Below are 25060 nucleotides of genomic sequence, written 5' to 3' on the forward strand. Positions count from 1 at the left end.
GAACCGGCGAGAAGCTCGAGACGCGACGCAAGATATATCCCTATTCAAATAATACCTTGTTGAGAGGATAATTACTGGCAGCGAGAGTATCGCACCGACCGAAACGATGATTCGCAAATTACACGCCTCCCTGCGCCGCGGTTAAGAGGTTAAATCACGCGAGGCGTCCGCCACGATAAATTGCTCACTTCAGACTCGACGCACTCGCGAATCGATCCAGGTATGTACTGCTGTACTACTCCTGGAGGTTTGATCTTTCGCGCGGACTGATAATCGTTTACTTGTACTTACAATTATACATTTACGTTCGCGTTTCGAAGGGTGAATAATGTGACGACACACGCGGAGCAGCTCGCGACGCGACCGACCCGCACGACTCGCAGTACTAGAATGATAGTGCGCGACGCGGCGTGGCGACCATAAGTAAACATGATGGCGCGCAGCGCGCGGTGTAAATACACCCGCGCGCTCAAGGTCTGGCACCAACCGATTTGACACTGCAAAATATGTACACCCAGGGTGTTTGATTCGGTCCGTGGGGAAATTTTCTAAACTAAGAAGTCGCTATCTTTCTACGTACTTACAGTTCATGATTAACGTAACGATAAGCTCTAATCGTTACATTAATCATAAACTGCGAATATGCAGAAAGTGGTGACTTCTCAGTTTGAAAAATTTCCCCATGGACAGAATCAAGCACGCTGGGTGTACGTATTTCGCATTCCCTCTTTGCAAAATGAGTAGGCTGGAAAAGTTACTTCGTAACTCTTTCAGTCTCGCAATTCGGGGCGGAGTGAACGAATCTTCACATGCTATTACAGATTTTTGGGATCGCTGAATTCAAATCTGCTGTCAGATTTTTAAAATTTAAAACGGCGGATCCAGCACAATGAACAAAATACTTGAAAATTAAATCTGTTTGCATGAATGCGTTCAAATTTGAGAAATAAATTTTTGAACTGATTGCAAAAAAATATTAATAAAAAATTCATATTTTAATTATTGTAAAATAATAATTTTACAATGTTCCACCCTGTTGCATTCGTCATATTCGATCTATTATATTAAACCCGTCATTTTTAATATAAAATATTTTAACAGAAAATTTGAAATTACCAAAAACCTTTGAATATAAATATGCAATGCATAAATTACCCTTTCAAATTATTGGAAAATTGTATTTATTCGTAGAAACTTTTTCAATTTTGTGTTGTAAAGGAAAGTTGAAATTTAAAATTGTAAAAAATCTGCAAAATACTGTATTTTGTTCCTAGGGTACCCACTTTATTTAATAAAAAAAAAATTGCATTATTCTAGAATAGTTTACGTATAAATAAATTTAATGTAAAAAAGTAACACTTTTTAATATTAATGTCTTTATAATATTTTATAATATTATAATAGAAGTGTTAACAATATTAAACTAATAAATCCTTGAGAGTCAAGATTGAACCTTTAGATAGTCAAAATCAAAAACAACGAAAAATTCAATAGTATTGATAAATGCTACATTAAATCACGTTTCTAATTAAAACTTAAAAAGAAACGACTTGCTATAGTTTCTTCATTACTCTTTTTGTGATAAAGCAAGATTAAACAAAATATTTACTTTCCTGTTTTTTTTCTATTTTTTTAATATTAACTCTTCATTAGCAACATAGAACCTCGTAGACTACAATAATAGGAGTCTTTGAGAGACAAAATAAAGTTTTTTACTGTGTTCCGGGTTATATAAAATTCTGTAAAAATTCTCATACATTTGTCAAACTTTTAACAATAAATTTTTATCTCTGTAGAAGTCATATCGTATTTTACTAACTTTTATAAATTTAAATAGAAGAAAAAATTTTAAAAACCATAATATCGATTAAAAATGTAATAACTATCATATAAATAAATGAAAAAATTCCCTTTTTAGGTAAAATATTTTAGAAAATATACTTACAAAAAATAGTATTTATTGATATTGAATTAGTAAAAAATTTCGACTTATTTAATCACTGTGTCGCGACATATTTGCCACAACACGTTCCTATCATAAAATTTTTTTACTCTTAAATTGCTTTTGAGCGATTTTACTTAATAAACAGTGTTATTGAGCAGCTCTGATAAATCTATCCCAATAAATCAATAAGCCTTGATCTTAAACGTATTTATCAAGATCCTTACTTAATGATCTACTTTTTTTTATCTAAGACTTTTTCTAAAAATCGTATCATATTAAGATTTAATAATTCATAACCAATTTATTAAATTCTTATTTTTAACATTAGTCGTAATTTAACATAAAAATCTGTTTAAAAAAAAATATTACGAAAAGGCCTCTCTACTCGGAGAAAATAAAATTGACATTTCTTACAGTTTTTGTGACAAGCAATCCAATAGTTTTAGTTAAAATTACATCACATGACGGAAATACATAAAATTCGAGTTTAAATCAGGAAAACGTGTGACGTTGTAGTTATTCGCAAAACAAATCATTATACCATGGCCACATTTTTTTAAAGAAAATAAAGGACAAACCTGAAAATTTTAAGACTTTGTTCCTACATGTTTGTAAACAAGTTTGTGATTGTTAGGAGTCTACACATTACAAAATTTTCTTTAATATTAAAATAAAATACTGAGTAGTTTTCTAATGGTTTAAAATTGATTTGAAACTGTTATGGGACAAACTCTTGATTTAAATCTAAAATAATAAAAAACAAAAACAAATGTAATTTAAATAATTTTAATAAAAAAATAAAAAAACATTAAAATGCAAAACAAATCATATTGCATGAAACTAAATTGTTCAGTTGTTTTCGTAAAAATTCGCTTATTAGTACAGAATGTTGGAATGTTAATTAAGAAAAAATTTTCCATAATATTGTTAAAAAAAAAGACAAAATTTAGTTTTGAAGAAATATATCTAAAATACAACTTTCTGAAATAAAGAGGTGTCCTTTATAATAATGGATGGTCACCATATGTATTGATGGTACACAGAGTAATACATCATGTTTTGACATTACAAATGTAGAATATCTTATAACACTGCTATATTGAATAGTAAAAATATCAGATGCCAGGAAAAGTTTTCGTGTGTTTGCACGGTACGACAGTTCGTTGGACGAGGAAAGCGTCACGACGTTGCATCTGATATTTTCTCTACAACATTTTTATAAGATATTTTATATTTTTAACATCAAAACATGATGTATCACACCGCGTACTATTAATACATATAACGTAGCTACCCGTCTGTCATAAATAACTGCAACGCGTTTTCTTCGTTTAAATTTATTTTTCTTTTTTGGTATTCCTATTATGTAATTTTAACTGGTACTATCAGATTGCTCGTTTCAGAAACTATAAAAAATGATGATTATTTTACTTTTTCTCTCCGAGTACAGCAAAAATATAAATTTTTTTTCGTAAACAATCCTTCTTTTAATTAATTCTGAAATTAATGAAAATTTTCTAGAACGTGATATTCAGTAATGTAGAACAAAGAAAATACAAGTTGTTATGCTACAAACTTTTTAATTACAGCAAAATATGAAAGAAATGTACACAATTTTTTCATGTTATAAATGAACTTTTGTTTATCTATGTTTATAAATAGCTTAATATTTAGTTCCCCTAATTTAACCTGATAATCTAATAATTTCGAATATTATAAAGGTCAGTCAAATAAAAACGAGTTATACAGTCTGTCTCGTTTTCATTTGAATGCCCCTTATATAATAATTATTAGAATCATTTAATATTTTGTAATAAAAATAATAAAAATAATAAAATACAATTCTCTTAATGCTGCGTGAGCAGTTTGACTAACGTGCAATAAAAAACCTGATTTTTATTTCATAAAATGACACATAGTTTAAACTGTTTGCAATATAAAATAAAATATTCAGATAGTTTATAATATAAATAAAATATGATTTAAAATTACGTTAATTACAAAATTATGCACAATTCAAAATATAAGATAAAATCGTGATACGATATATATCACAGTCACTGCAATTCTTACGGAAGATTGCAATCGCATAATTTTCAATATCACACCTATAGCTCATCTCTTACCTCGTAACCTCGTCTATTACATACGAATCGTTCACAAACGCTCAACGTGTCGCGTATTCCTGTCGTGTGAATCGTTTGATACATGATTCGACGTATTGCACAACTGACAATGATGAGCAAAGTGTATTCAAAGCCGAGAGAGGTTTGAAACGCGACGCAAAATATACTCGAATAATTGCGTTAATAAAAAGTCACTTTATCGTCGATAAGAAAATAAATATCGCAGTCATCGAAGCAGTTATTTAAACTCTTTATCTCTAATCTTGTGAATCAATACATTATAGAAGAAGAATGCGCGCAACATATCTCTGTTTCGTTAAGATAATTACATTGATATTAATTAATAGTTAATCATTAATAGTTGTTAAAATAAAAGTTGTTAAAAAAATTAATTTATCGCGCGAACACATTGTGTGCGTTATTTGCATTTGTCCCAACACACTTGGATATTTAATAAATTTTAAAACATGTGATTTTAAATTTAAATTAAAAAAAACAAGTAAATAGAAATTATTTATAATTTCAACCAGGCTGCATTTCAGCAAACGTTTAACCATCCATAAATTTATTCCAATTATGAAACTTTGTTAGACAGATAAATAAATAAACGTGTTTTGTTAGATTACTTTTAACTTTATTCACGAATGTATCATTTTCATTCATATACTGTTGTTTAAGATAAAGCGATGTTAGTTAATTAGCGTCGCTAATTAACTAACGATTCGAATTTCCATGGTACTAAATCTTTGGTGAATGTTCTTCGAGCTATGTACTCGGGGCATTTTCGCGTCGATCACAGAATGTTGATTCCAGCCACAATGAGGTTTATGTATCTTATTACGAGCGGAAACCTTTTACCTGATACAGAATGGAAAATTGGATCCATCCGTAGAAGCAGCAAGAAGGACAGAGCGTGTCTCACACAAGAAGAGTAATTGCTGAGGCAATTTAACTAGCGGCGATGTTGAGTTACCCTCGCAATATCCCGTGCTGCCAATACAAAGTGGAAACATCTCTCGAAAGTGTTTCTCATTTGTGACATTAATCCGGCGATGAGAACGTCACGAATAACATCGGAAATAAAACTAAAAAGAAAATTCGTAGGAATACGTAAAAAAAAATATATATAAAAATTGATCGACTGTACGAATCACATTTCTTATACCGAGTATTTTGTCGTTAAAACATCATTCGTTTGAGAAAAAAATGCATATACACGAAAAAAAAAATTTTGCTAAAATACAGATCTGAAATTGATTACATTGAGCGAGTTAAAAAATGATATTGGATGTTTAAGTTAGTTGCTAGAATGTCACAACTTCTTACAGCAATATTATCATGCTCTTAATTATTTCGATGATCCAACGGAAAATTACTTCTTGATCAATATCTGGTTAAGTTTTTAGATGCTGCAATAAAATTATTTTTTCCATGTAAATATAACAATTTTTAATGTATCTTCAAATTTTAAATACAACACATTATTTTATATTCAATTTTCAAATGCAATATATATATATACATATATACATTTTAAAAAATTAAAAAAAAAACAGAATTAACAAAATCATTCAACACAATAATTTTAAATCTCCTAATTCCTATAAAATTATACGCGGATTATTTTAATTGTATTTTTTATGTTTAGTTCATCAGATCTCTTCTCCAATTTTATTCCGTACAGACTAAGGTTCCGACATTTCGATAGACGTTTACCTTTTAGATCAGCGCACAAAAAAGTGCATGTCTAGAATACTTCGCATATAACGAGAGGAAATCATAGAAGTTCCGTACATATTCGTCATTACATACGTCGCAAATCAATCGTCAGCACGTACCTCAACAAATACCTCTTCTTAAAGTAAATGCCATTCGAACTAAGAAACGCCTGCTTAACATGCGAGAGAGATTTCTTCCAGTTTCAGCAAACTTCCAGGCCGCTTTGAACTTTGAACCTCACTGTCTGGCAAACATTATCCCATAAATGTTCGCGAGCGTTTATGCAACCGAGTATGAGGAAAGTTACTGACGGCGCAATGGAAAATCTAGCCGTGACTTCTCCCAGTGCGCCTTTAACTTCTGACGCGCTGACCTCCGAGACTTGTTTTTACCTCCGTTATTGGAGACTCATAGTACAGATCCTTAAATGTTTGGAAAGTAAGACGAACAAGTTTTATATAGAGAAAGGAAGCAATAATAAAATATAGTGGAACTTCTTCCTAAAAAGATGGCAAATAAACTTCTTGATAAAGGATCAACATCGATAAACATCGTCTATTTAAGGTTATTTTTCTTCTATAAAAAAGACGTTGTCTGAAGTGGAGAAGAAGTTTCTCTCGTGTATTTAATCTGATAATAATAAATAATAACGTTATAAAAAGAAATAATGCTATACTTGCAATAATCACTTTTTCAAGTGTAATTAATAAAAATTTAATAAACATGCTATATATAATGAAACTAAATGCGTTTAGAATTTCACGAAAGCATTTTACGCAATAAATATATTATGTAAATATATTATAACTGCACTCAACAGATGATACAATTTATCATCTCGGTTTGGCGATATATAGCAAAAGTAATCTCGATATAATAATCTAAGTTTAAAAAACAGTAACGTTTACTTCAAATACATAGCTATTTTGATATCATTCCATTTAAAGTTCACAAAAACCTTAAACTTTGATAGGTTCTAAAAAATATAGGCGTTCCGATTAATCAATCTCTTTCTTGTAGCACAAGCACTTTTCTACGATGAAACAGTAAGTACTCTCTCTCAAAAGGAGCAGACATCGATGAAGAAAGGAGAAGAGAAAGCTCTAGACGAAACCACTCAACAGTTTCCTCTTTTATACTATAGATTATAACGCGATCCATCAATATGTGCCACGTCAGCTTGGTCACCACGCATCATGTACATGTATATGTATATACAGAAGTTCGCTATATTTTAGCGATTTTAATATAGTTTCGAGAAAATCGTGTTATTCGAATTTTTTAAAGTAACTAAATCTGCCGTAGTCATGTTTCGTGTAAATTTTTATTTAAAATATTATTTTCCGTGCATGTCTTCTATGTCCGTACGCAGCTTCTGGTTTGTTAAATATAAAAGTTATAAAATTGTAAAAACTGTTGTAAAACAAAAAAAGTTAAATCGGGCAGAGTTAACAATTTTCTGGTATTAAAATTTTTATTTGCTTTACTTTTTTAAATTTGTCTAACTGTTATTAGAAAAAGTTCAAAGAGTAAAAATATAGAAATATAATAGCTTTTTTCCGAAGAAATCATATACGAAAAAACTATCGTGTTTGAATGAATAAACTACATTTGGTTAAGCAAATTTTAGGTAGGTAGGTGACAGAATTACAGATTATTATAATCAAATATTTTAGTATGTAACTAAAACATTTAATTATTAATTAGAATTTGGTTAATTCTCGAGAGATCAACTTCCACAGAACTGATTCTGTGAAGTGTGATCTTTGGTTAATGCTTAATAATATGGTAATAATAATATTTAAGTAATTATTTTGACTATTTAAAAAAAAACACTGGATTAACATGACATACGTTATATATCTGGTTAAAAAAATATTGGCAGAACTAAGCAGAAGTTCTGGTTATTACAACTAATCTAATATTCACAACTGCAACATTTTGATGAAATGTGTGGAGCTTGAGTGTGGCTTGTAAATAATGTAATTAAATTTAATGTGCCATAATGTGTGTATAAATTCGACATATGAAGTTACATCACGTAATGAGACGAGTAAGATATAATTGTGAGCTGTTTGCATTATAAACGTAAAATCGCTTTTGCGATTTTACAATCTCATAACGGACGTTGCAATGCTTACTACTAGCAAAAAATTATTTTGAAAAGTTATTATTTAAGCTAAAGAATTATTAAAACAATTTTTTTTCAAATAAAATATATTTTACAAAATGTTCATAAAATGTTTTGTGGAAATTATTAGTGTTTAAAATTTACGAAAAATCATTAATTTATAATTTTTATAATTAAAAATGTCTTAGTTGTTAGTATTTCACGACTCACTCTTATCTTTTTTCCCTCTTCAATCAATTACGTTTGTTCTATACATTCCATGAATTTTTACCTACAGGTTGATTGGCAGAGTTTTATTGTCAATAAACTGGCATCGATTAGAATTGTGTCACATTAATATTTACTCAGTAATTATTGTCAAAAAACAAAATGGTATTCGGTAATCTCATCCTCTCCTCTATGTTCGTATATTCTTACCTTATTTATTATTCAAATGTTACTCAGATTATTCAAATTATTCAAACAATACTTATACTTCTGCATTTCAAAAATGCACCTTAGTAATACTATAATATTATTTATTAATGATGAGAGATTTTTGTCGCACAAGAATTGGTGTCACGTATTATTCCCTTTCGCAAATCGGAAGCTCATCGAATTGCCCCAATACCCGACGCAGTTCTAAAGAAACAAAGACTTGCTGCATCAACAGTATCGGCTTCATTGTTGCGAGTTGGAACTGCATCGAGTCAACTGAGTCGAACTTAAACCGACGCGATTGTGATTTGCAGAGAAGCAGAGAGCGATGCGTGCTTTCGTCGGCGTGCGGCGAGCTTTGCGCGTGCAAACAAAAGCTCGTTTTCGAGTCGGGTCGGGCAACAAATCTCCAACGGTGAATTTCGAAGAGCACGACCCCCGGTGGAACTATAAAAAGAGACTTTATAACCGTGCGGGAGTTCATTAAAATGCACGCCCGTACCGACGAATGTTCCGCGCGCACGTCCGAGAGGCTTAATCCCTCGTTTAAATTGTCGGGATAGCGCTCACCAGAATTGTCTTGAGATATTAAACGTTCCAAGCTAACGAAATTCGGCGCTGTGACGAAAGACGAGGGTATAAACGCGATGGAAGGAAAGCAATTAATCTCGAGCCTAATTAAAGAAAAACTTGGTTTTTAACAACCGAAAGGTTAAATTTAAACAAATATTAGAGCGATAATAATAAAAAAAACTCCGAAGTAGATAGTAACTTTTGAGAAGATAACGAGATATTTGCCTAATCAATTTTTTAGAACAAGAATTTCAAAAAAATATACAATTTCAAAACGGATCTGATATTTTTTTATCGTATTACTTAAACTGAGAAAAAAATTGATTAAAAAAACTAAAATATTTAGTGCGATACATTTCATTAAATATTGAGTTCGTTCAGTTAATTTTAATTACAAAATTTGAATGATTGACATGAATGAACTATATAAGTTTTGTGCGCAATTACATAGTTATTGAATCAACTAAGTGTTTAGTTGATCGCGTCGGACTAAATATTTTAGTTCTTCAGCAAATTTTGTTTCTTAGCGCACATATAGTCCTTTTCATATTTTAACTTTAAAAGTACCGCGTTATTCTGAAGAATTCTGAATAATTTCCATCGCGTGTATTTTCCTTATTTGTTAAGGCGATCTTAAATTAAGGCTAAGCATCCATAAGTGCCATCGTCAAGCTCATCGAGATCCTTCCCTCCTTGAGAATTCCAACAAAACTCGACGCCGAAGTGGCAACGAGCGGCAATAAAGCGGCCGGCACGACACGCACTTTTACTACTTCGTCGGAGGAGGCGACAGTCGCGACCGTGGGGATTACGAAATCGTTTTGCATCATTTTGCATAATATCGCGGCGCTTCACGCGCGCGCACCCGAGGATAGCTCTCGGCTTTCGAGCGGATCACGGACGACGGCCCCCTTTAATATCGATTTAATTAAATCATTTTCAGAGCGCCTTCCTACTCCGCCGACTGAGTTCCGCCAACCTCACTGCCTTCCACCCCACGCCCGGTTTTGCCACCTGTCTACCATCTTCCCGGAGAGGAGGGCTTCCCGTCGGCCGTAGAAGTGCCGCTATCCTCTCGCACGTGATTTAATTCTCCCAGGGGAATTTAATTGAGGAGCGGCGCTCCTCGGGGCGATACGACCGAGCGACCGCCCGCGGCGGTTAGCCTCGTAATATGTTAGCCGTTTAACGTCATTCGCCGGCTATTTTTCACGGATGAAAGCCGCGGTCAGGATCGGCGAGTAATGAGAAGCCAAGGTCGCCGGCGAGACGATAAATCGCCCACCCGAGATGCAACCGATCGAATTACCGACGCGCGCACTCTCAGGATAATCTAGCTTCTTCGTGTTCTCTCTTTATAAAATCACGGCATCGATCAAATTTATCGATACCATTAGTTTTAATTCGATTAATAACTCTTTTTAACGGAAGGTGTTAAAATACGCGTTGCAACAAAATTAAGTGACAGATTATTTTACATTGAATCTACAGCATTGCAAAGAAAAATTGTCAGATAATATGTAAAGCAAGAATAAACAAAGAATAATCTGTAATTTGTAAAACTGCTAAAAACTGTTTCAGTTATACAAAAAGTATTGTGAATGATAAATTTTTTTATTTGATAAAATATTAATAATGCAGCTAAAAGTGTTAATAATACAGAAACTAAACACTTATATATGATAAATTGTACGTAAGTTGTGCATAAAGGTAAATAATGTTATAAAAGCTTAAATTTATTCAGTTCCAATTTCAAATCGAGTTGAAGCCGACGTCTGTCAAAGGCAGAATATTTTCGTCGCACTTTTGGTACATTATATTCCACTTCGTGGACCTGGTTACGCGCTAATTCAATTTACTACAGAGATTTAATTACGAGGTAGAGAGACTTAACGCAGTCACGTCGTTTATTGCCCTGATACGTCATCCATTTAACACCTTCGCCGTTATTTATCGACCGCCCGAGCTCGCTGTTGCGGTTTCTTCTCAAATAGTCGAGAAAATGTATGAGAAAATGCTCGAAGAAACACGCGAGAAAATTAATTTTGATTATATAGGAAAGGAAATTGGACGTCACGTTGCAAAAACGGTTTAATATTATATTTCGGTTTTATGAATTCGCGCATTATTACGCGAATTTCATTTATAAGAATATTATTTTCTATCCTATCATCCATTTGAAATTGCTCAAGCAAACACGGAGACGCGGATAGATCTTTTTGCAGTCTACATCCGCAAACACAACTATTGCTCTCGAGTAATTTTATTTTTCTGCAGACGTATTTAAAATTGAAAATAGGAACTTGAACCGTTTTTATCAACCTCGCGGTTAACTTTAACCTTAAGCGATCTCTTTCTCAGTTTTAATTCCAGAAAGTTTCTGAGTTTTAATTCTAGAAAGTTTCTTCCTACTCACGTTGATGATATAATAAATTCTCGGATCAAACTCATATTGCAAATGGTAATTTTGGAAACGATTACTGTCCACATGGCAAAATACAAAAATATCGTCTTTGCACTCTAAGATCGAGAGAAATTAGGGCCTTAATAAAATGGTTGACTAATAATTTCAAGACAATGTTTTGTGTTTTAAGAAGATATTCTAGTCTAGAGCGCGAGAAAGTTTACCTATTTTTAGAAATTTTTTAAACAAAACTGCTACACACATATTTTTTTACGCTTTTGAGCATCCATCTGATATATATTTAAAAAATACATGTAAATCTTGTATGGCTAACTGTTTATTAGCTTTTTACGTAAATTTAAAAACATTTTTCAAATTGATTGACACGATATCTTAGAAATTACTAAGACTATCGATTTCAACTCTTGCGAATACATAAAATACATATCTGTTTATTGCCTAAATTAGAATCCGATATTTATAAATTAAAAAACTTTTTTCATAGAAGTTAAATTCAATTTTGCTAAAAAATCGATGCTTGTTTACTACAACCGTACATTTTACCGTTCTATTTTTAATAATTTGAAATATTTTTTATTAATACAAGTTTGGGCGATAAACAGACATGTATTTTACGTATATGCAAAAAGTTTAAATCAACAATTTCTGTGATTTTCTGTAAAACCGTTTCGGTAGACTTGAAAACTGTGTTTGTTTTTAAATTTGCACCCATAACATAACTAATAAATATTTAATCGTATCAAAATTTGTAGATATTTATTAAACTATTTTTTTTTGTAAAAAAATCCCAATAATAGGTTACTTTTTCGTAATCTAGAATATCTTCTTAAATCCTTATCTGTAGTAACGTACAATAACTATCTTGTATGTGAGAGCATAAAGAGCCATTCTGTTTGTTCTGATTGATGACAAATCACTGTATAATAATAAAAATATAATACTGTTATTTTTATTACATATTTAATTACGTATACACAGAAAGAACAATTTTACTGCACACTGAGAAAAAATATTGGTTGAAAAGCTAAAATATTTAGTCCGATACGCACGACTAAATATTGAGTTGATTTAATTAATTCTTAGTTAAAAAATTGGAATGATTAATATAAATAAACGACATCTTTTTTCGTGCAACTAAATAATTATTGAATCAACCCAATGTTTAGTTGTGCGTATCGGATTAAATATTTTAGTTTTTTAACCAATTTTTTTTCTCAATGCACAATTTAAAAATTTAGTTATAAACAAATTAGAAAATAATCTTGTGTTAAACCATGAAAATTATTATGTAGGACGGCCAAGCATGATAATGTTGCTGCAAACTGTTTCGACATTCTAGCAAAGTTAAACGTCCAATATAATTTTTTAAATTCGACATAATTATTTTCAGATCTGTATTTTAGCAAAACTGTCCTTTCCATGTATGAAATATTTATTTATGTATATTACAAAAAATATATAGTATCGAGTAATGATAAATGATCGTCTTGAAATTATACAAGTCAGCTTAGTCAGCGAATCTGCCAAGGTCCTAATTCGGCGCTAATGATTTTATCATTTCGGGTACAATACGGATTACCTAGTATGCTTATTTTCGCGAGGCGAGGTGCGAGGTACCAGTTCATTTTCTTCTCATCACCTTGGCGCAACATTATTAAAAGCGGCACGGGCGACGTTGATAAATGACATTTTCGCCTACTTGAAAAATTGAAATAACTTTTCACGCGGCCTGGGAATACAACGTCCCCGCCGAATTTCCGGCGTGCTCGTATATCTCGCCCCGCAGGACGGGCCGGGCTCTACGTTCGCGGGAAACGAGGCTCGACGCGAAAAATAAAATCCACCTTTCGACGATGTTCAACGTAATTCAGGAAACGTCGCCCCCGTTTCTCGATGTCCTTCGACCCTTCGCCACGGTCGCTGTAAAAAAGAATATCGTTCGCGAGCGATGTGGCGGGGGACTTCCCGCGATCGCGCAACGATCCGCATAATTCAGTACTCTGGTTAAACTTCTTCGTTACCGCTGCGTCGGTCGTCACATGCGGCCGAATACCGGGACACGACATATTATCGATCTGCCCGGAGGGAGGACGAACGATTTAACGTTCCCGCTTCGGTGCTGCGGAATTTTATTCGTACCGCGCGCGAAATTCGGAAGAATTCTTATTTAAATTCCATCAATCGCTAATTATACAAATTATGCACGATATGCTTTTCTAATACTTGGGAGTATTGCCCGGAGTAATTCCGTAAACTTTTGACAAGATTACGCCTGTTACGGCGATCGTTTCGATAATGAACGTAATGAATATCAACACGGTGAATTAACACCGCATTAAAATCGCTTGAGGTAAAATCGCTTGAGGTATTGCGGTCCATCAAGAAGTTTATTGGGGGAGTTTGAGAGAGAAGTAAAATTGTTGCCCCAGTTACCAATAAAATCTATAGATTTAGATAGATAGAAGCGATAAATAAAGTTTTAGTATCGTGTTAAATAATATCAAGATTTATACATCTACATAGAGAAAAAATATCAATTTTACTGTTAAGTAAAGCGATTACTCAATTTATTTTTTTCCTTCTAATAAATAACGGTTATCTTTAATAAAGAATAGTTCCTTGATAATTGTCTTAAAATACACTCACAAATTTCAAAAATGCTCATTATCGTATATAAACTTAGAAACAGTTTTAAATAAATTAGAAACATTGTTTTAAATAAATGATGTCAAACTTATTAAAAAAATATTTTTTGTAAAGATAACCTATTTTTTGTAAAGATAACCGCCACTTAAAAAAAAAAAAATTAAAAATTAAATAAGATCTTATCTCAGCACAAGAATGATATTTTTCTACGAGTATAAGCGCAAAAAAAATTTGTCACAATGATTTCCATGAAATTATTCACTCACCGACCCTGATATAATTGATATAATCCTATAATGCGATGGACACTTACCTGTAATAGAAAAAAAGAAGAGAGTTAACACAAAAATCAATAATACACTTATAGATCTATAACAGATTGTTAATATACTGTATTAATATTGCTGGGGCAAGCTGGTAAAACGAATCTCACAATAAATAGCGATAATATAATAAAGAGCGGTAATAATAACAAAGTAGACAGCGGCGTAATAAAGCGTTTGCCGCGTACGTGTCAGCTAAGAATGATTCTCGAGCGATCGGTCAATCAAACGAGCATTCTGGCCAAGGTTATGGTCACGCAGACACAGCGCAGATAGATGGAGCAGAATTGAAAATGACTGATGGCCGGTTGTGCCGGGTTTAAACTTGATTTAACTGATATTCGTCTTTCCGCTCTCTCAATATATGCCCACTGATACGTCAATCTTGCATACAAAAATTTCACACTCAATTTATGCTGCGCCATGTCACCGTCATTTTATTATATGCCGCAAAACTCGCATTCTCCAATTGTTTTTTCCTTTGCAACTTATGAAATCATTTATTTAACCCGTCATTATGTAGTGGCGCTAATAGCTGCCAATTGTTACAAAGCATTTTTACTTTTGAGCACTTCGAAACTTTTCAAAATACATTTTAGCACTTAATTACACATATTTTCTCATAGTTTTTAAACTTGAGCATATTGTCACGTGATTGTGTATACACTCGAGGTCTTTTTTGTTATTTAACTTTTACTCGGCTACACATTTCAAATTATGCAAAATTATTCAATAGCGGAGCATTTTATTAATGTGGCTCTTTAAACGAAATTTTCATACTAAAATATTTCTTTGATAAATCAATTATCAATTTAAAGAACTGCATTAAAACATTAGAGATGTCATTTGAGCCTTATTGTTTAATGTTAAACAAAAATATCTTTAATGTTTTGGAACGCAGGAAAATTCTAAACGATGGGAACTTAAATAAAAATATATCATTTTGTAACAATTAAAATACTGTGTTTTTTCAACAAAATCAACTTTTTAAATTTATATTTGTGATAACTATATTACTATCCCTTTTTCTCGTTGACGCATTATGCAATGTGTCTAAAATTTGTTAAAAACAACGCTTTGACAAATAAAATCGATCAAGTTTCACAATCTTGGAAGACGAAAGATCTGAGCTTTGCTATCGCATCCCTCGCTTCGTGTTTCAATTCCGACACGCCGCCGTTTTCTCTAATCGTCCGGACTTTGAGTTCTCGTCTGGAGATATTTTAGTGAACAAGACGAGAGGGTTACGCGTTTGCATCCGCGAAGCAGTTCATGCCGGATTCATCTACGCCGAGAAGTGGCGTAACCCATTTTGGCGCGCGGTAATGGAATCATTTCCGACCCAATAAATTTCACTCCGGCAAACTAAACTCGTCTTCTCTCCGCCGCCTCTCCCATGCTCCTCTCCTCTCGCCGTGTACCTGCGCTCGCACCTGCACGTGCTGCTGGAGAGGAGCGCGTGCTTGACTGTGAAGACGCCACACAAGTTGACGCGAGTGTGTTGAAGCGCACTTGCGAAGCGGCAATCACTGTCTCGGAGGCTCGAGAAAACCACCGGTGATCATCTACAATGGCTTCCGCTGTGTCTTCATAACTTCGTCGCTCCGGGGCATCAAGTCAATTCCGAAGATTCTAAAGCGTAATGAGACAATCGATCGCGGAGTAAAACAAAATTGATTTCTCGGTGAAATAAGATGAACTACGGCGAAATTGTGCATCCCGCCAAGTTTTAGATAAATACGTACAGAGTATCTCTCTGTAAAGAAATTGTTTAAATAAAAGACATTTCGTCAAACTTCCTGCAATATAGGTACGAGCTCACTCAGCTCATTAAGTCTTCTTTCGTCTCGGTAGAAATACACTCCGGTGCATAAACGTTTGTTTTTATACGTCCCCGCGAACAGTTATCGTTATCACTACCGTTGAGATCTCAATTTCGTAAAACGCTCAACGACTTAATGGCTTTTCAACAGTTAAGATCTTACCGAGACGAGAATTCCCAACCGTGAAGAGAGTACCGTTTTTTCCCCTCTTCTACGGTGGCAACGACGTCGTAACCCTCACTCTTCTTGAGCGCATCCCCGCTTATCGTGCGTTCCGCGCTTGAAGAAGCTGCAAAACGTATTTTATGCACCGTCTTCTAATTTCGCGAATGTTCACGATTCCGAGAGAAAAAAACGTTATGCCGGAATGAATTAAGAGTGCCATGATATTTCCAAAGGTCTTTTAGAGCCCTCACACTTGCCAATTCTCTTCAACGTTTGATTCGTACTAGAGATTTAATTAAGTAGCTTTATAAGAACGTAAAAAATAATTCACGTTCAATTCCATTCTTCGAGTATTAGGAAAAAGTCACGTTTATCCACTCACCAAGTTTTATACGTCTATTCATTTTTACAATTATAAAATCTTATTGTAATAACAGATTAATAAGAGTGGTGTAAAAATAAAATCGATAAGGTCAAATAAAATTATATTGCTGCATTAGTTTTTATTTTAAAAGACTAAGCAACTTTTTAAATAACTTTAACTATATTGTTATACATTTTGTATAAAATTACTTAATTTCTTTCAGTTAAATAAAAAATGTATAAGTACAATAGAAAAAATTTATTAGAAAACTTTAATTAATATGAGAAAACACAATTTAAACAAAATGTCTTATTCATTGTTGTTAGATCTTAGTGCTGATATTTATTGTGCGATTTTATATATTTTTTCAAGTTCAATATTATATATATAAAAGAATTTTAATATTGGAAACCAATATATATATTTTACACTTTATTTGCCTTTAAAGTGTTTTTAAACTTTCGATAAAAGAATTATCACTCTGCCACGTTTGTTAATTGTTTTCACGTTTCTCAATGAACGTCGACGATTATTTGTCCATTTGAGAACGCGTGAATCTCGCTACCGTCGAAAACCAGTAACTCCACGCAGCCACTCCGAAATTACTCAGAACAGAAATCCGGTACTCCGGGCTGCGCTTAAGACGAAATCACCCTGGCTAACCCGCGCGACCCAGGACCTAGATCTAAATCTGCTGTAGTCTATCCTCGAAGACTAAGACTAGACTTAGACGTGGGATTTCGCGGGACATAATCTGAAAAGCTCCGTAGCTCATAACCCATGCTCTCTGAGCCCGATGGGAGGACCGGTGCGCACCGAGCACACGTTGGCGTGCCTATCCCGCAGGCAATTGCGTCGTTCTACATGACACCCGAATGGCGTTCGCGCGCATGACAGTCATTACAAATGCGTTGCCCTTCGTAGCACTTTACGCGCCCGTCGAGATGCGCCGGCTTAAGATTTTGTCCCGAATGCGAAATACGTCTCTCGCGAGACAGCATTATAATGAGATATGAAATTGCGCTTATGCGTCGTACTGACGTACTGGATTGTTAACTAAGTTGCAAGGATCTTCTGCAGTAGCCAAATCTGATAACTGAGAAATGCGAAGATTTACGTACACAATTGCGAAAACTCGGATGTAACTCTTGAACTGTAATATTAAATTGAAATAAATCCATTAATCACTATAGAGAAGAATTATTGAATGCGTACCGTTCTTTAAAATCGTATCTCTTCAATATTTTATATTTTTGTTTGATATAAGAAACGTTTAATAACAAAAACGTTAAATACATGAAAAATGAGTAATATCAAAATTAACAAATTGCGTTTTGCTTTACGTGTGTTAACAATACCTTAAAAAATCATTCAACTGATTTAATTAAATTTTATTTTATTTTTAATTAATTTTAGTTGATAATATAATCATTTTGTAATGAATTTTTATATTTTCATAAAAAGTTTATTGTAAAATATTGTACATTTATTGCATAAATATATATTTGCAATTATTACACAGATTAAATAAATACATGTGTGTGTGTGTGTGTGTGTGTGTGTGTATGTATTTAATCAGTAAGAAACATAATAAAAATAATTTAAGTGATACGTATTCAGTAATTATTCTCTATTTGTATCATAAAAGTATTTCAATAATTGCAATTACTTTATTCGATCAAATTATCAAAAAAGAATAACAAATCGTAAATTTTAAATCATATTTTTGCTTCAATTAATTTTGGTCATCTAACATAATTTACAGTAAATCGTGTTAGCTTTTGTGTAATTTTGTAACGTAAAAATTCACACTTAGCTGAACATTATTAAAATCTTTTTATCGTGTATTTGTGAATTTAAACGTCGTTTATTTAAAAAAAAATTTCTTTCCCTACAAATAAACTATTGTTACTACGCTTTAATCGTTGTATTTTCTGTATAAAATACATACTAATTGCACAATTACAGTTTCTCGAGAAGTTAATCGCGGACACGCAAAATGCTAATTTCAACATTAAAAATCCATATTTCCTGCGATATCGCGTGCCTTGGCGTCGCGTTGAATTGGAAGTCGCAGCGATGTGTGATGCTGTCTAAAAGATAATGTCGGCACAATTCATAATAGCACAATTCATAATAGAGATCATACTTTATTCACTTTTGTGTGGTAAGTTGAGTAAGAGCTCATTAAGTACGCTTCCCGAAACTGGGAAACGCTCTCATCAACCACAGGATGTTCGTTAAAATAACGGCGCTTTCTAGATAGTCACCGCTCGGTTTTAATCGAATATTCGCGTGTTCAAGGAAGAACAATCTGTAACTCGATCGCATGTTGACTCAGAATACAGTCTTCTCGAATAAGGCTGCAATTAACGTATCTGGATTGGATACAATCCGAAAGAACGAAGCCATTCGATCGCAATAGCAGTGCGCAACTGCTACCAATTGTATCCGTCATTAGAAGGTATCGTTCCGAAAGAGATTTCCAATCCGGTCGTTCAATCGAAATGTTGGGCGACAATTAATTAATTTGCGGATTAAATCGATTTAACTCATTGTGCGTTTCGAGAAATACTCGTTTATATTCAGTGTCGCGCTTAAGTAACTTCAAATTAGATAATCTAGATAAAGATAAAGTAAATTACATGTATTTTACATAACATAAAGATAAATTTATATATCGTTTTATCTAGATAATTTAAAAATAAAATATCGTTGTTGAGTAAAACAACATAACATATAAAAACAATATATTCATATTTTTATTTGTAAATCTTTATTTCTTAAAAATAAGAGTTCTTCAGTATAATAATTCAATCTGGCAAAAATGTGTTTCTCTCTTAAATCGGATCAAATAAAAATCAAAGTTGAAAAATATAGAAGAATATAATATTATGCTGACTGACAAAGTTTCTTTTAAAAGTTATCGAAACATTTATAGTTTTGAGGCAATTTGAACATTGCGCTGTTATCTTCCGACCTGTGCAATCTGTTGTTACCACTTCAAGAAATTACATTAGGAAGCATAGTAACTCAAAGCGCTAAGGCAATATTTCAAACTCGTATTTGTTCACATTAAATAATTTGAAAAGAATACTTCTTTTATCTACAATAAAGATAAAAATAATACATATTTTAATATTTTAGAATAAAGATGAGATAAAATCATTTCTTCTTCTAGATAACTTTATACAGGCAACGGTAAACACTGGCTGTATCAGAGAAAATATATTCAGTAAAAATCCTATTTCATCGTAAGTCGGAAAATAATCTCTTAATATCTCACGCTTATTTTCACTTGACAGTTTTTATTCTTGATAATAGACAGAGTAATTGATTGAAATTGTCAAGGGAAAGCGAAACGTCGCGTCGCGCCGCCAGGGATCACCGACCTGCATTACGCGATCGCGAACGGACAAGAGAGCTCGCTTGACCGCGCTCTGACGCTCGTAGGAAATTACGAGAACGTAGCTGTCAGTGGCTAACGCGATTACAGTCGTCCCCGTAAAGACGAATGTTCCTTTTACGCCAGGCGCCGCCACCTGGTCTTAAGTGCATCCGCGCGTTAACGTCCGGATGACTTTATCCCACAGAACAGAAGTATCACCGCACTAGCCGACGGATATTGCCCTCTCGGAACAGTATCTCTGGAAATGTTCCCACGAGACTATAGCAGTGTTTGCAGTTGCTATGCCCATTCGCTTTATTTTAAATTGTGCGCACATGTTAATCGACGGTAATTGTCAGCTTGCTAGTTAAAATAGTAATTATGCAGATATATTTCTCTTTTTGTAAAATATTAAATATTAAGTTAGAATGTTTATTCAAGTTTTGTGAGAGAATTTTCTGAAATGTGTGTTCCCAAATCTTTCAGAAATTTTATTCAAAATTCAAAGTAAGATCAGAGAATTTTTTTAATGCAGTTTTAAAATTAATTTATTCCGTTACACTTTTTAAGAAATTATTACAAAGATTTAAATAAAAATAGAATCAAATACCCGATTCCTATTCGAATAGCTTGCATCTCTAATAAAAACTCGCAACTCACACGAAAATACATGTGGATGTGTATGCTATACCTATTGCTATCGATTTTGCATTATTTGCAATTTGCAAGAAAAAATAAAAAAAAAACAACTTTGTCAAAAAAAAAGATACAATTCAAAAATAAATTGCAAAAACTTCACTAATCATGAGTATCAATAAAGTTCTATAAAAATCTATGATATTTTAAGGATAAAAAATAAATGTTCTGAAAATTCTGAAAATAATTTGTGAACAGTAGTAAACAACCTAATAAATAAAATAAAATCTTATAAAAGTAATGTAAAATATAAATTAAGTTTCTTGCATTTCTAACAGCGTTATTAAATTTCTATTTTATACAGTTTTTATGTATATTTACAATTTTTTCATTAAAATTCCTTTTCAGATTACTTGAACGCTTCGTCAATTAGGAGAACTGTTTATGTAAAACCTACGATCAGTAAAACGTCGTTTAATCAAAGAAAGCGGTTGAGGATTGATAAAATGAAGTGCTCAACGACTTTGGCCTTACACAAGAAGGGATGCGACGGTCTGTCATCCGTTATACTGAATTCGTTCTTGTTCGATAGCTCGGGTTCTCCTGACGTCGTATCATTTGCTAAAGGTGAATTCATGCCGTTCGTTTTCAAAACATACTTATTTTTCTCGGAATGTCTCATTAAATTGTAAAAAAAAAAATTTCACGCGGTAAAAATGGTAAACAAAAAAGTTACATCTAATAGGTTAACAACATATTTTCTAATACTCATAATTTGGACAAGCCATTTAAAGTGGCTGTATAATCTAAATTTAAAAATTTTTCTCTTAAAAATCACATTTTATAAAAAAAATTAATAAAAATGCAATTCTGCTTTCTAAGTATTATAAATTACTTTTTCTATTTCATCATTTTTGTGTTATTTTCTAAAATTATTTCTTATCAAACGTCGCATATATATATAAATTATGATATTTGAGATTAACATACTTCAAAATAAGTTCAATTCCTGATCCGGAATACAGTCACGATCAAAACGTGTAAATTCGTCTTAATGGATGTCTACGTGCTCAGGATAATACGACAATAAATAACTTGCCTTACTTCATAAAACGGTGCACGAATGAATACGATCTCCTCAATGGTTGCAGCAAATACGTGATAGTTTTTAAATTGCTTCTCGGTGTGCATAACAGATTTTGCTAACTCCGTCCTCATTTCATTACTGTACTCAAGAAGATCTTGAAGTCGAGCAACTTCCTCAAAGGATCTAATTGTTTTCCAATATATAAGCAATTTTTAAATATGATTTTTCTGATGGAGTAATGTACGAATGTAAAAGAAGAATCGTGCTCGTATTTTTAAATTCAACGATTTCCTTTCACTTGCTCCAACTTTCTCTCACCAGGAAGAAAGTTACCTCAGCGTCAATCACCATCAGAATACTCTTCCTGGAGAACGTACTTTTGTGTCCTCAATTTCGTTTATTCTCCGTAATTATCTATCACTCATTACGGAAATAATTAATGTCTATAGAAACTTACGCAATTTAGCAAAAATTAAAATATTCTTACCTCGTTGCAAAGTATGCAAGAAAATAGCGCATATTCGAGAAATAATAGCTGCGCGTTTTATTAAAATAAAAAAAACCTATTTTTAATTTTTCCCGCAACAGAATTAATTTTTTTTATTTTCTAAAATAAAATTTTAATTTCAACAAAACTTATTTTAATTGTGTAACCAAGAATGAAACAAACGTATAATTATAATAAATTTACTAATCCATATTACATTTTATTACGAAGAGCGCCATTATTATTATTGTACATCGTTGTTTCTGTAAAATAAAAGACGAAAAGACCACTCGATCTTCTTTTATTCTCTTTTCTTTTCGTATCCAGCGCGATATGATTTCTCTAGTTCGATTTCATTAAAACGGGAATGTTTTCGAATCCTCGTTGACCCCGTGTGGGAAAAATATCAAAAGCAAAGACGCTCGCGCGTTCGCGATTTAAAAGACAGGCTACTCGCAGCTCGCAGCTCGCATTTTATTTCATTTTGCGGAGAATTACGAGCGACGAACCGGCGGCGCGGCGCGGAGTCGCCACCTCGGCGACGCCGAGCTCTTCGTGTAAGATCTAAACGCGAACGCACTCTCCGCCACCGCTTTTATTCTCGGATGCACCGTTTCGACGACTTGGAACGACGACACGTGTAAATGCGAATTTAAAGATTGTTACGCGACCGAGCGCGGATCGTGATGAAGCACGGCGAATCCGCGTCCGCGCTCGATTTGTTCCGGCGAACTTTGTTCAGAAATTCGATCAGCGACTGAAAAATGAAGGTAAAGACGAGAATAAGAACTTCGAAGCCGACTCTTTCGAAATATTCTTACGTAATGGAATTGCCACCCACCCGATAAAAAATGTAAAAGGTCTTCGAGCAGTTGAAATATATTATGGATTTCGATATGAGTAATGATGGAAACAGAATCATCATTTTTCACTTCTTGCGAGATTTGTGATATGCATTTTTATATATGCATACGCGTCATCTAAATTCTTCTATGTTTTAAATTGCATTGCCAAATACCATTTTATTAATAATTTTTAGTAAATGATTTTTTATCTGCGTCATGTAAATAAAATATTACTTAACTGTGTGTACTATGATAAAGTACAATATACGAAACTGCACTTAAATCTTCAATATCGATAAAAATTGGAAAACGCAAGTTCTTCCTCTATTTCTATTTTACAAGCTTGATTTTACAAGCCCTTTATTTAAAAAAAAGATCATCAAGCTCATTAATTTACAATTAATTTTTGATATCTCTTCGTGATACAACATCGATATTATCTTTCGTATTGGCTTTATTTAAAAATCTATTTTTCTTCGTCTGATTAAGCGCCATTCAAAAGCCAACTAGATTGAATTTTTCGCCACGTCCGAAAATAGCTTTTTTAAATCGTTTAAATTGGAAATAATCGGTTTTTAGAGTAACGTGACCGTATTATACGCACATTGATTGCACACGTTTATTCGCCTTTTTCTCGCGAGTGATTTCAGATTGTCAATAAATTACATATTCTATATATCCGGCAAAATCACGTAGGCTTTTATAACAAATCGGTCGTCGAATGATTGCGTCTGCAGTTTCCTCGGGCCTGTCGTTTGGATCGTATGCTACATTAAACATCAAAAAGGAAGATGAACGATCAATCAATAGATTTAGCAAAAAGTTCTACATTTCAGACAGCATAGTAGCGTTTAATAAATTTCTCTGTTCCTTTTTTTCTTTAAATTTTCTAACTTTATTGTTTAGTACTTTGTAGAACTAAATAGTAGTTTTTCGGAAACTAGAGGAAACTGTTTAATGCAAAAGACTCGTGCATATAAAACGAAGATTATCGTTGGAACTGTACGTTATTGTAGTATACAAATGAGTACCGAGCAACAATGTCGACAAGCAATAATCGCGCGGGTTCCCTTAATTGCTAATTAATGTTCTTTACAGTATCCCTTCTCTCCCAGGTCGCGTCACGATAAACTTATCAATTATAAACGTTCATTAACTACGAAATAATCCACGAACAAAGCGCGGAGCAAAGCAGGGAACGGCGGCAGCTGTTGTCATTAAATCTATCTCGACCCGGGCAGCATTTGCTGAGAGACTGAGCGAGCGCTATGCACGATACATAGCACAAATTCGATGCATTAATCAAACCTTCGATATATCGGACATCGATACCGCGACGCATATCGTACGGGAGGTTCGACGGTGGCGAGTGGCCCGGGCCATCGACCGGTCTCTTATAAATTATGCTGGAATATGCTGGAATGCGGAATACGCGCATATGAAAGGTGATAGGCGGCTTTCCGTTTCCCTCTTTGATCGATTCCTCTTTCTCTTTTCTTGCTGGATCATTCCTGCCGAATTTACGGCTAAGCGAAATGAAGATTGCTCATAAGCCCGAACGCGCTATGTATCGGCTACGTGAGCGGCTTTCCAGACGAGATTCCGCTCCGTACCTCCGGACTCCTCGCTAATAATTCTCCCGAAGCTATCGACGACGGCGAGGAGCACCGGGGGTCTTCTCCTTTGCCTTCGCCGGCAAAGCGCGACGCAGCCTCATCGTCCACCGTAAATTTCTGCCCGCGGACAGCACTTTTCGCTCCCGCACGCGAGAAAAGGCGATAGTCAGCACCGCAAGTACCGTCCGCGCTCAAAAATTTACGACCGCGGACCGCGATCGCCGAGGCGAGGACGTCAAGAGGCACCACTTGAACTCGTCTTTGCCTCCTCGAGTGCCATTTCGAACCGCTTGAATTGTAATCTAAGCTAAACGATACGTTTTTATACACGTCGACACTCTACG

At 33.6% G+C, this 25060-nt stretch overlaps 1 protein-coding gene across 15 annotated transcripts in view; it reads right to left on the bottom strand.

The window, feature by feature from the left end:
• Nucleotides 1-25060, bottom strand: part of LOC120356820 (dipeptidyl aminopeptidase-like protein 6) — a 528524-nt gene that overhangs the window by 259346 nt on the left and 244118 nt on the right. Inside the window, exon 1 of one of the 15 annotated variants that reach the window (XM_039447203.1) lies at nt 56-551. The exons of the other annotated variants lie outside the window; for them this stretch is intronic. The gene's annotated coding sequence lies outside the window, so the exon portion shown is untranslated. Of the gene's footprint in view, nt 1-55; nt 552-25060 lie in introns of those variants that run through there. 15 annotated transcript variants of the gene reach the window in all.

Source organism: Solenopsis invicta, chromosome 3, assembly GCF_016802725.1.
Source record: "Solenopsis invicta isolate M01_SB chromosome 3, UNIL_Sinv_3.0, whole genome shotgun sequence".
NCBI lineage: Eukaryota > Metazoa > Arthropoda > Insecta > Hymenoptera > Formicidae > Solenopsis > Solenopsis invicta.